Source organism: Pseudochaenichthys georgianus, chromosome 19, assembly GCF_902827115.2.
Source record: "Pseudochaenichthys georgianus chromosome 19, fPseGeo1.2, whole genome shotgun sequence".
Lineage (NCBI taxonomy): Eukaryota > Metazoa > Chordata > Actinopteri > Perciformes > Channichthyidae > Pseudochaenichthys > Pseudochaenichthys georgianus.
This window is the reverse complement of record NC_047521.1, coordinates 18,398,215-18,408,207: the sequence shown is the minus strand read 5'-3', so window position 1 is coordinate 18,408,207 and position 9,993 is coordinate 18,398,215. Positions and strand designations below refer to the sequence as shown.

At 40.1% G+C, this 9,993-nt stretch overlaps 1 long non-coding RNA gene and 1 pseudogene across 1 annotated transcript; both read right to left on the bottom strand.

Annotated features, from left to right (window-relative positions):
- Positions 1-4,004: 4,004 nt before the first annotated feature.
- Positions 4,005-7,325, bottom strand: LOC117464573 (hyaluronan-binding protein 2-like; annotated as a pseudogene).
- A 1,793-nt stretch (positions 7,326-9,118) lies between these two features.
- Positions 9,119-9,627, bottom strand: LOC117464674 (uncharacterized). The gene is made up of 3 exons (XR_004554110.2): positions 9,504-9,627; positions 9,297-9,407; positions 9,119-9,210 (listed from the first exon to the last, which is right to left on the bottom strand). It is a non-coding gene; the product is annotated as an uncharacterized lncRNA (long non-coding RNA).
- Positions 9,628-9,993: the final 366 nt, after the last annotated feature.

Below are 9,993 nucleotides of genomic sequence, written 5' to 3'. Positions count from 1 at the left end.
AAATGGAGAAAGGATCAAAAGAAGTTGGGTGACATATTCAAAAAAGAAGAACAGTCTTTTTTGTTTTTGTTGTCAACTTTTCTCTCCAAAACAAATTCATTTAACAAATGCAGGACTGTCGGATTGGAAAAATGCAAGTGCTGCTTTGACCAGCCATGAAAATAGTCCGGAACACCTGAACAATTTGGCGTCATGGAAAGAATTGGCAGTTCGATTAAAACAAGGTACAACAATAGACAAACAAGAGCAGGCCCTCCTTGAGGCAGAGAAGAGTCAGTGGAGAGCAGTGCTGACACGACTGGTTGCTATTGTACAGTCTCTGGCAGGGCGAAATATGGCATTGAGAGGAAAGACAGAAATACTCCACTCTCCTTCAAATGGAAACTTTTTGAAAGAGGTTGAGCTTTTAGCGCAGTTTGACCCAGTGATGAAAGACCACATCCACAAGATTAAAAGTCAAACATCCCACCACAGCTACTTGGGCAAAACCATTCAGAATGAGTTGATTGAATGCATCAGTGGAAAGATTCTATCAACAATAGTGCAAGAAATAAAGAAATGCAAGTACTTTTCCCTCATTTTAGATTGCACCCCGGATGTTAGCCACACTGAACAGCTGTCAGTAGTCATCAGAATTGTGACACTGGAAGAAGACCCCCAGATTAAAGAGCACTTCATGGGATTCCTAGTAGCAGAGGAGTCCACTGGTGAAAGTTTGTCCGCCCTGATTTTGAAGAGGCTGGAGGAGTTGCAGATTGCCTTTGATGACTGCAGAGGACAGTCATATGACAACGGCGCAAATATGAAAGGGAAGAACAAGGGAGTACAGGCCAGGCTACTGCAGTTGAACCCAAGAGCTTTATTTGTGCCTTGTGGGGCACATACACTCAATTTGGTCGTTGCTGATGCTGCCAAAAGCTCCAAAGATGCCATATCATTTTTTGGCATTGTGCAGAAGCTATACTGCCTGTTTTCTGCCTCTACACAGAGATGGGCCATCCTCAAGAAACATGTCAACCTTTCACTCAAAATGTGGTCAGAAACCAGATGGGAGAGCAGAGTGAAAGCTGTGGAGCCTCTGCGATATGAAGCCGCAGCTGTGAGAGAGGCACTGCTTGAGGTGAGAAACCAGGCCAAAGACCCAATCATCAGGATTGAGCCCAGTCTCTGGCAGAAGAAGTCGGGTCATTCCGCTTTGCACTGTGCACAGTGGTCTGGTATGACATTGCTAAGTCAAATTCAGCAGGTGAGCAAACTCCTGCAGTCCCAAACAATTGCAAGTGGATGTAGCAGTAAGTCTACTGAAAAAGACTGAAAAAGCTCTCGAATCCTACAGAGCCCACAGGCCTTTGTGGCTGCACAAACATCAGCCAAGGACATGTGTGAAGACATGATGTGGACGCAGTCCTTGTGCAAAAGCGGCTGAAGTCAAACAAAGAGGCACTTCTCATATGAGTCTCCTGATGAGCCATTGAGGGATGCCTTGCAAAATCTGGAGGTAACCTTCTTTAACGTGGTGGTGGATGCTGCAGTGTCAGCACAAAAGGAGAGGTTTACCACTCTTAAACATGTGCAAGACAAGTTTGGCATTCTGTACAACGTCCCAGACCTGCCACACCAAGAGCTGATGAAGCAAGCAGAGGCACTGCACACACCTTAAGCCATGGAGGGCAATCTGATTTGGATGGGAAGGAGCTGGCTCAGGAGTTGGAACATTTACCTTGACTTGCCATCAAAGAGCATGACAACTCTTGAGTTGTTGAAATTCATACACACAAAGCAGCTCACCGAAATATATCCCAACTTGTGTATTGCTCTGCGGATCAGTGCAACGCTACCAGTAACAGTAGCTTCAGCCGAGAGGAGTTTTTCCAATTAAAACTCTTGAAAACATACCTGAGGTCAACCATGGCTCAAGAACGCCTCAGTGGTCTGGCTGTAATCAGTATTAACCATGAGTTGGTGGTCAGATTTCATATGATGATGTGATTGAGACTTTGCAGCGAGGAAGGCCAGAAGGATTGCACTGTAAATGGAAACCAGTAGGAGCTAATATGTAGGCTAACCTTGTGTGATGATAGGGAGTGAATGTAAATAGTTCTTAATTTGTTATTGATGTTAGCATATTATATATTGATTATTGACATTCTTCTTAATTTCTTTGAAAGCAAATGTGCACATTCTTTTATTGTTTGTTATTATTGATTATTATTATTTATTATTTGTTTGTTAGCTAAGTTGTTTGTTTAATTCTTTAGTGTGACTTTTACATTTATTCTTAGCTCTTGTTCTTGCTTGTAATAATAAAGGTGCAGTACTTTACTGTATAACTGTTAAGATGTTTTGATTTTTTTTTGGTGGGGGGGGGGGGGGGGGGGCGCAGTGGTGAAGCTCGCCTTAGGGCACCAAATGTGCTAGGTCCGCCCCTGTTCCCCACCCCTGGTTAGAAGGATGGTCAATGTATGTGGTTTTTCATTTGTCTTTAGATATGGACAACAAGTTAATATAAGCAAGGCACAAACCTTGTGGCAGCCGTGGAAAACATTCCGTTTTCTTACACAGTCTGCTCATCTAGTGCACTTTGAGCGAGCCTCAGTGATAAAGACGTTAAGGCCTACTGGAATGATGTGTGATCTATTTTGTCTGGCAGGTTCAGCTTCATGAGTTTGTATCAATGCTGGGTTGGGAGTAAATGCTTGTTTTATCACTGATCAAATAAACCTTTTTTTCCAAGGCAAAATTGAAGTGTCATCTGTTTTCTTTCCAAAAGAACAAATCTTAGAGCCAATGGCAAACACCAAAGTATTTATTTAACTATTATAGTCATCAATCATTTTGTTTGGATCCAGTCGGTAAATGCGTGGACGCTGGCGTAGACACCAGGCTTGTTTTTCTCGCCACAGCCCACACCCCCAGCTCACCACCACCGCTGATGTACTTTGTGCCATTTTTCTCACACACCAAGGGTCCGCTTGAGTCGCCCGGTAGAGTAGGTAAAAACAGCAATTGAGAATATTTTCTGAAGAAGGCCACAGAGGAAAGGATCCATGCATCCGACACAAGTTTAATATGACTGATCACTGATGCCAATAAAGGTATATCTAATTATGGTTACCTTCAAGTAATGGATGATTTGTCGCTCCTTGTTAAGACATTTTAGATGTATACCTATAGCTTTGAAGGGTAGCTATCTCTTTCATGAGCAACTTGCATTGCATTGACACATTACATTACATGTCACTTGTTAGATGCTTCTATCCAAAGCGACTTACATAATCAATACTGTGAGCAATCCCCACAGGAGCAATTAGGGGGGGAAGTGTCTTGCCCAGGGACACAACGACATCTGACTGCAGTGGGGTTTGAACCTGTGACCCCTGATCCCAACACACAACACCAACGCACAACCCACTGCACAACACGCCTCCTACGACACCTTGATACTTCACATTTATAAACATACACACCTGACAGGCGTCGACGCCGCCCTGTAGAGTGCCTGCACAGAACATGCTGCTGTCAAATACATTTCTGTAGCCATCAAGAGTTTTACATTTCTCATCTGAGATCAGATGAACACGAGCGGTCAACAGCTGGTTGCTTATGTTATCTAAAAGGGGAGATTAAAGGGAATTTGTATGACAGCGAGAAACAAACAGACACAGAACTAAAGTACATTTTCTCAATGAAGACATGTCACAGTAGTAAAAGTGGAATAAAAATGATTTAGCTGTGTTAGTTTCAGCCTATAACTAAAAAAGGGTCTAATCATTTTTGTTATCCTGTTGCATTATGGAAATGTAGGATTCATTTGTCTTAAAGTGTATCCCAAACTAGGTGTATCCCAAACTAGAGACTAAAGACTAGAAGTATCTTGGCCTCTTTGAATCAGTTTTGACCATTGTGTTCTACTTTATGGATATGCGATACTGAAGTATAATTGTACCAAATAATCTGTTTATCTAACATTAAAGGACTTCTTATAAAGAGTTTATTACCCGGTTTCAGTAGCTCCCCATCCAGAGATCACACACTCCTTTCCAGCTGGGAAGGCCTGGTCCGGTAAAACACACCGCCTTCACAGAGAGGGTTTCCTTTGCACAGTAAGGGCTGTCCGTAACCTTGGAGCTTCAGCAGAGCTACACAGGAAATAAGTATATACATTAAAATATGCACATTAGAAAAAATACTATATTGGATATGTGTTACAAACCAATGTCGTAGTATTCAGCTTCGGGAGTGGACCTGTAGTTCTCATGAACAATGGTTTGTATAACTGGGATGGTCTGCTCCGTTCCTCCTGTTTTGATATGTTCAATCCTCCCATCACCACTTGGTAATCTAGATAAGATTTACTGAAAAAAAAATCAATATATAAGTAGGCTTGTAGAAGACATTGGAAATAGCAAACAAATGAAATGCCAAACCCACATGCAGTGTGCAGCAGTGAGCACCCAGCAGGAAGAGATGAGGCTCCCACCACAAAAGTGACTAAACTGAAAGTTGAAGCCTTTGAGTTTTATCTGCACCGACACCTGCCAGGGGTGGGCGCCCGGTTTTGTCTTTATACCCCCATGAATTCTGATCCTGGAATCAGGTAGGGATTTCCCACACTGAGAGAACTGTGCAGAGCCTGGAACTGGTTTTAGTGGTGTGGGTGGAGCAGTGTCTGAGAGTGAGGGACATCAGAGAAGAGTGAGCACGGTGCAGGAACACAAGACATACTGTATATGCTGTTTGTGTGTGTGTGTGTGGTGTGTGTGTGGTGTGTGTGTGTGTGTGGTGTGTGTGTGTGTGTGTGTGGTGTGTGTGTGGTGTGTTTGTGAGAGAGAGAGAGAGACATTTCCTCCACCAGAGCACTTCTTGACATTGCAGTAAGCCCACTGCAGTTTACTATCCTTTTTAGTAAAACACCAAGGCTTGTCATCCCCATCTGGGTTCCTTTAACATAGAATACATAATAATTAATGTATACAAATAGATACTGTTAATTTCATTTGTTTACATCCTATTACAAAAAAAGTATATTTGAAGAGATGTTTGAATGAACAGTATTGAAGTATTGATGATACATTTAAAATGTATTACATGACAAGTTTACATGGAGTTTTAGATTCTGAAATAAAAAACATATAATCTAAAGCTAAGGGTGATGAATTAGAAAGTTTTGGATTTAGAATTAACATTATATTAACTGACAATGTCCAATTTTTCTGCTTACTGTAAATATAATAATTATTTCCCAGATGCTATACTTATATACATGCTACAACTATTAGTATATATGTCACATTCTTTTTTTATGTAGATGAATTTGACTATACCTGCAGTGGTTGTTCTGTCCCAGTCCAGAAAGTTGAGTACATGATAAAAGGATCTTCCCCGTGTGAAACAATGAAATAGGAATGCCAGTCCAGACACTCCTTCCCATCTGCCATGCTGACGACTCCCCTGTATGTCTCTCCATTTCCCTCATAACAGTCAGTCGGAGCTACACAAGAAGATTGGGTGGTAAGAAAATGTAAAGAAAGCTCCAACTCTCACATACAATTACACAAGAATATTTGTGTCAAAAACACAAATACAGTCTTTTAAAAAGTACAATGTATAACACAAACTATAGAAAAGGACAAAGTTGTGGTAAAAGATAGTAATAACGTTATTTTTTTTTAAAAGTATTCTTTCTTTTAAAAGTCTTTACCAATTTCACAGAACCTCCCAGTATATCCATCGGGACAGAAGCAGCGTAAGCGGCGGTCACCTTTTCTGCAAGATCCTCCATTCTGGCACGGATTGGGTTCACAGACAGAACGTGGCACTGATACAGACACAAACAATGTAATGGTTTGCAAAAGCATCCCTAATGTAGCTTACACAATGTAGCTAAACTAAAATTACATTTAGTGAAAGATGGGCTTTGGGATACTCACCTAAATTGCAGTTGGTACCGTGGTAGGGAGGTCTGCACTTGCACTCATAATACGGGTGATTCTTTACATTCAGGACACAGTTACCACCACGACCACATCTGACGTTCTCACAAACATTTCTCACTATATATACAAAAAAAGTTAACAAAGGTATAGATTAGCCATGTGTGAACGTCATGCATAAACATTGAGATATTGCTGAAAGCTTTAAAGTCCATGAAAGAGACTACTGCAGGTTTTATAGCCCATCAAAATGGATTGACACACCTGATATACCATCAGAATAGTACAAAATGAGCATTGCTTTTCACAAAATCCCCACCTTTTTGACACCTGTTCCCTATGTAAGGCTCAGGACAGTAGCATTTGAACTCTGTATCAGATATACTTTGGCACGAGCCAACATTGTTGCAAGGGTTTGGATCACAACTATCTGGAAATGGAAGGATAAAGAATGAGTGATTGAGTTTAGAGGTAAGATGGAGACACATGTGCAATTGGTAATGTATAATTGTCCAGGGCCGCTTACTGGACTCCTCCATTAGGTCAAACAACCAGTCGCCTGCATCAAAAAAAGTGTTGGGGGAGTCGGTGGTGTAGTCATATCCATAGTCCACGTCTGCCAAGGACACAGAGCTGATTAAACAGGGGTGTCGCAACAAAATGAACAGACTTTTATCTAAATAAATCATCTATTAAATTAAAGCAGAGAAAACATTTGATATCCATTTTCAGAGAAAATAAAATACAAATCTAGCAATTTCTGGATGGGGCTGGAGCACTTAAGAGTGAAGTCGTTAAAGCAAATTGATGGAAATATAACAAACATATATAACTAAATACTTTAAAACAAGACAGTGAATACTGCGGTTGAATACTACGGTTGAATACTGCGGTTGAATACTGCGGTTGAATACATTAAAAGTACTTTTAATGCACTTTACAGAGTTTTGCGAGGTGAATTAAAACCACACCATTCTCTGTCATCTGAAGATTTATTGATATTCTTTATATCAAAAAAAGGAAGACACAATAAAATATCAACCATATAGCCCAAAAAATTACAAAAAAAGCATAAAACATAACCATTTTATCTTCAATCACAACTGGCGGCTAAGTGTAATATAGAAATCAGTATGCGTCACAGATACGAAGATGAAATGTGTCACCGCATCAACTGTAGAAAAGATTCTTACACATGTCATCAAGCTGGAATGACAAAAGCACAGGAGAGAAGAGATCACCACATTTCCTTGTCCTTCAAATGAAATCATCCTCTTTATGAAGATATTGAGAAATGTACCGTTATGGCATGTTGTCCGTGAACACTCAGTGCACTCAGGCATATGAGCAGGGCCCCTGCAGTCAGCATGGTGCGGTGTTTAACTCTCAGAGCCATGAGAAGACTGAGGATCGAGAGCATTATCTAGACTTTAATCCTAAAACCCTTGATATCAAACTCATCCCACACAACTGGTCAATATTTAGCCAGCTGCGTCGATTATGTCGAAATTGCTGGCTTGTTGCACCATGGTTTCATTTATTTAACCTCGTCTTACATCCTATATTTGCACGGCAACGTTAAAAGTCTTGTCAGCAATTACCCTTTATGAACCAATCAGAATTAAACTCAGCAGTAGTAAGTATTTAAAATGTATTTTTGTTCGTATAGGTAGAAGTCTTTTACTGGTATCTATGCATTGATTTATAATACATTGATACTTTACAGTATGTTAGTCGTTGGAGCAAGTTAAACATTTAAGAAACATTTTAGCTTATGAAATCAATTACATTTCCGGAAATATTTACAGCTAAGGAGCATGGTCGAGTCAGGAGAGATTGAGATTTCTTAATTTCTCCTAGCATAATGCATTCTGCATTCAATAAATGTTTTTGAATGACCAAACAAAACAAGATAAGAAGTTGGATGAGTTCCGGCAAGTTAGATACATGTGGCAAGCGTTGGCAGGGCTACAGGGAATGCAAGGAAAAAGTGTATCCATCATATTGCCTGCATATGTATACATATATATTATACAGCCATCAAACCTTATATTATACTATTATGTTCGATGTTACACGGAGTTTGGTCTCTTTCTTTGATCGGCTTAAACAAACTCTGAAATACATTTCTTGTTTTATGCATTTTATAATGATCTTTATTAACAGTTTCTGCAAGCATTCTTACAGTTATGTAATAACAGCACAGTGAGGTCAACATGAGTTTCAAGCTCTAAAAACATTTGAGGTAATGTGTGGGTGGAGTGAGAGCTTTGACAATCTTTTTTATTATAACACATTTTGTTACAAAAGAAAAGTGTATTGTTGATAAAACAGTACAGGAGTCAGTAATGTTGCAGCATGTCTGATGTCTCATATACACTACAGTATGGCCATTTTTACGAGAGTAAATAATGAGAAATCTAGTCGACAAATTGGCCGACGTTGGCGTAGACCACCGGGTTTGTACTCCTTTCCGCAGCCGTCGGCCCAGCTCACAACACCGACCACATAGTGAGTCCCATCACGCTCACACACCAGAGGGCCACCCGAGTCACCCTGCAAGGACAAACAACAATGTTATATCTTTGTGTGTTTAAGGCTAGACTTTCTGAACCTTATGCAAGAACAACATGTTCTCCTCCCTGTCATATGTGGATAGGGGAGGTAACAATTCATGGATACAATAAGATCATTCCTGGACTCAATTCATCCCATCTGCTGCCCTTTAAATTAGGACACTATTGGACCCATAATATACAATTTGGGTTTAAATTACGAGATGTATGTAAGGAGTAAGAACAAGAAAATCAACCAAGAAAACCAGAAAACCTAGTGCAGATGAAAGACCATCTGCATGCACGTGTTCCTAGGGTTACTTTATGAGTTGAATAGAAACACTTAAATACACTGTAATCGCTCCACCAACCTTCTATTGGTTTTCCCAGTATATCCATCGGGACAGAAGCAGCGTAAGCGGCGGTCACCTTTTCTGCAAGATCCTCCATTCTGGCACGGATTGGGTTCACAGACAGAACGTGGCACTGATACAGACACAAACAATGTAATGGTTTGCAAAAGCAACCCTAATGTAGCTTACACAATGTAGCTAAACTAAAATTACATTTAGTGAAAGATGGGCTTTGGGATACTCACATAAATTGCAGTTGGTACCAGTGGTAGGGAGGTCTGCACTTGCACTCACAATACGGGTGATTCTTTACATTCAGGACACAGTTACCACCACTACCACATCTGACGTTCTCACAAACATTTCTCACTATATATTTTCATCAAAATGGATTGACAACACCTGATACCATCAGAATAGTACAAAATGAGCATTGCTTTTCACAAAATCCCCACCTTTTTGACACCTGTTCCCTATGTAAGGCTCAGGACAGTAGCATTTGAACTGTGTATCAGATATACTTTGGCACGAGCCAACATTGTTGCAAGGGTTTGGATCACAACTATCTGGAAATGGAAGGATAAAGAATGAGTTATTGAGTTTAGAGGTAAGATGGAGACACATGTACAATTGGTAATGTATAATTGTCCAGGGCCGCTTACTGGACTCCTCCATTAGGTCAAACAACCAGTCGCCTACATCAAAACAAGTGTTGGGGGAGTCGGTGGTGTAGTCATATCCATAGTCCACGTCTGCCAAGGACACAGAGCTGATTAAACACTGGGGTGTCGCAACAAAATGAACAGACTTTTATCTAAATAAATCATCTATTAAATTAAAGCAGAAAAAACCTTTGATATCCATTTTTCAGAGAAAAAGAAAATACAAATCTAGCCATTTCTGGATGGGGCTGGAGCACTTAAGAGTGAAGTCGTTAAAGCAAATTGATGGAAATACAACAAACATATATAACGAAATACTTTAAAATAAGACAGTATACCAGTGAATACTCATTTCCTGTGATATTGTCCTTGTACTTTATTGTTGTGTTTCTGTTTGTATGACTAAGTAAATATCTAATACAATTATTGTCACAATTCACATGTTATGTCACGTTTGTAGTTTTGTCTGTGTTGGTGTTTTTCTTGTCTT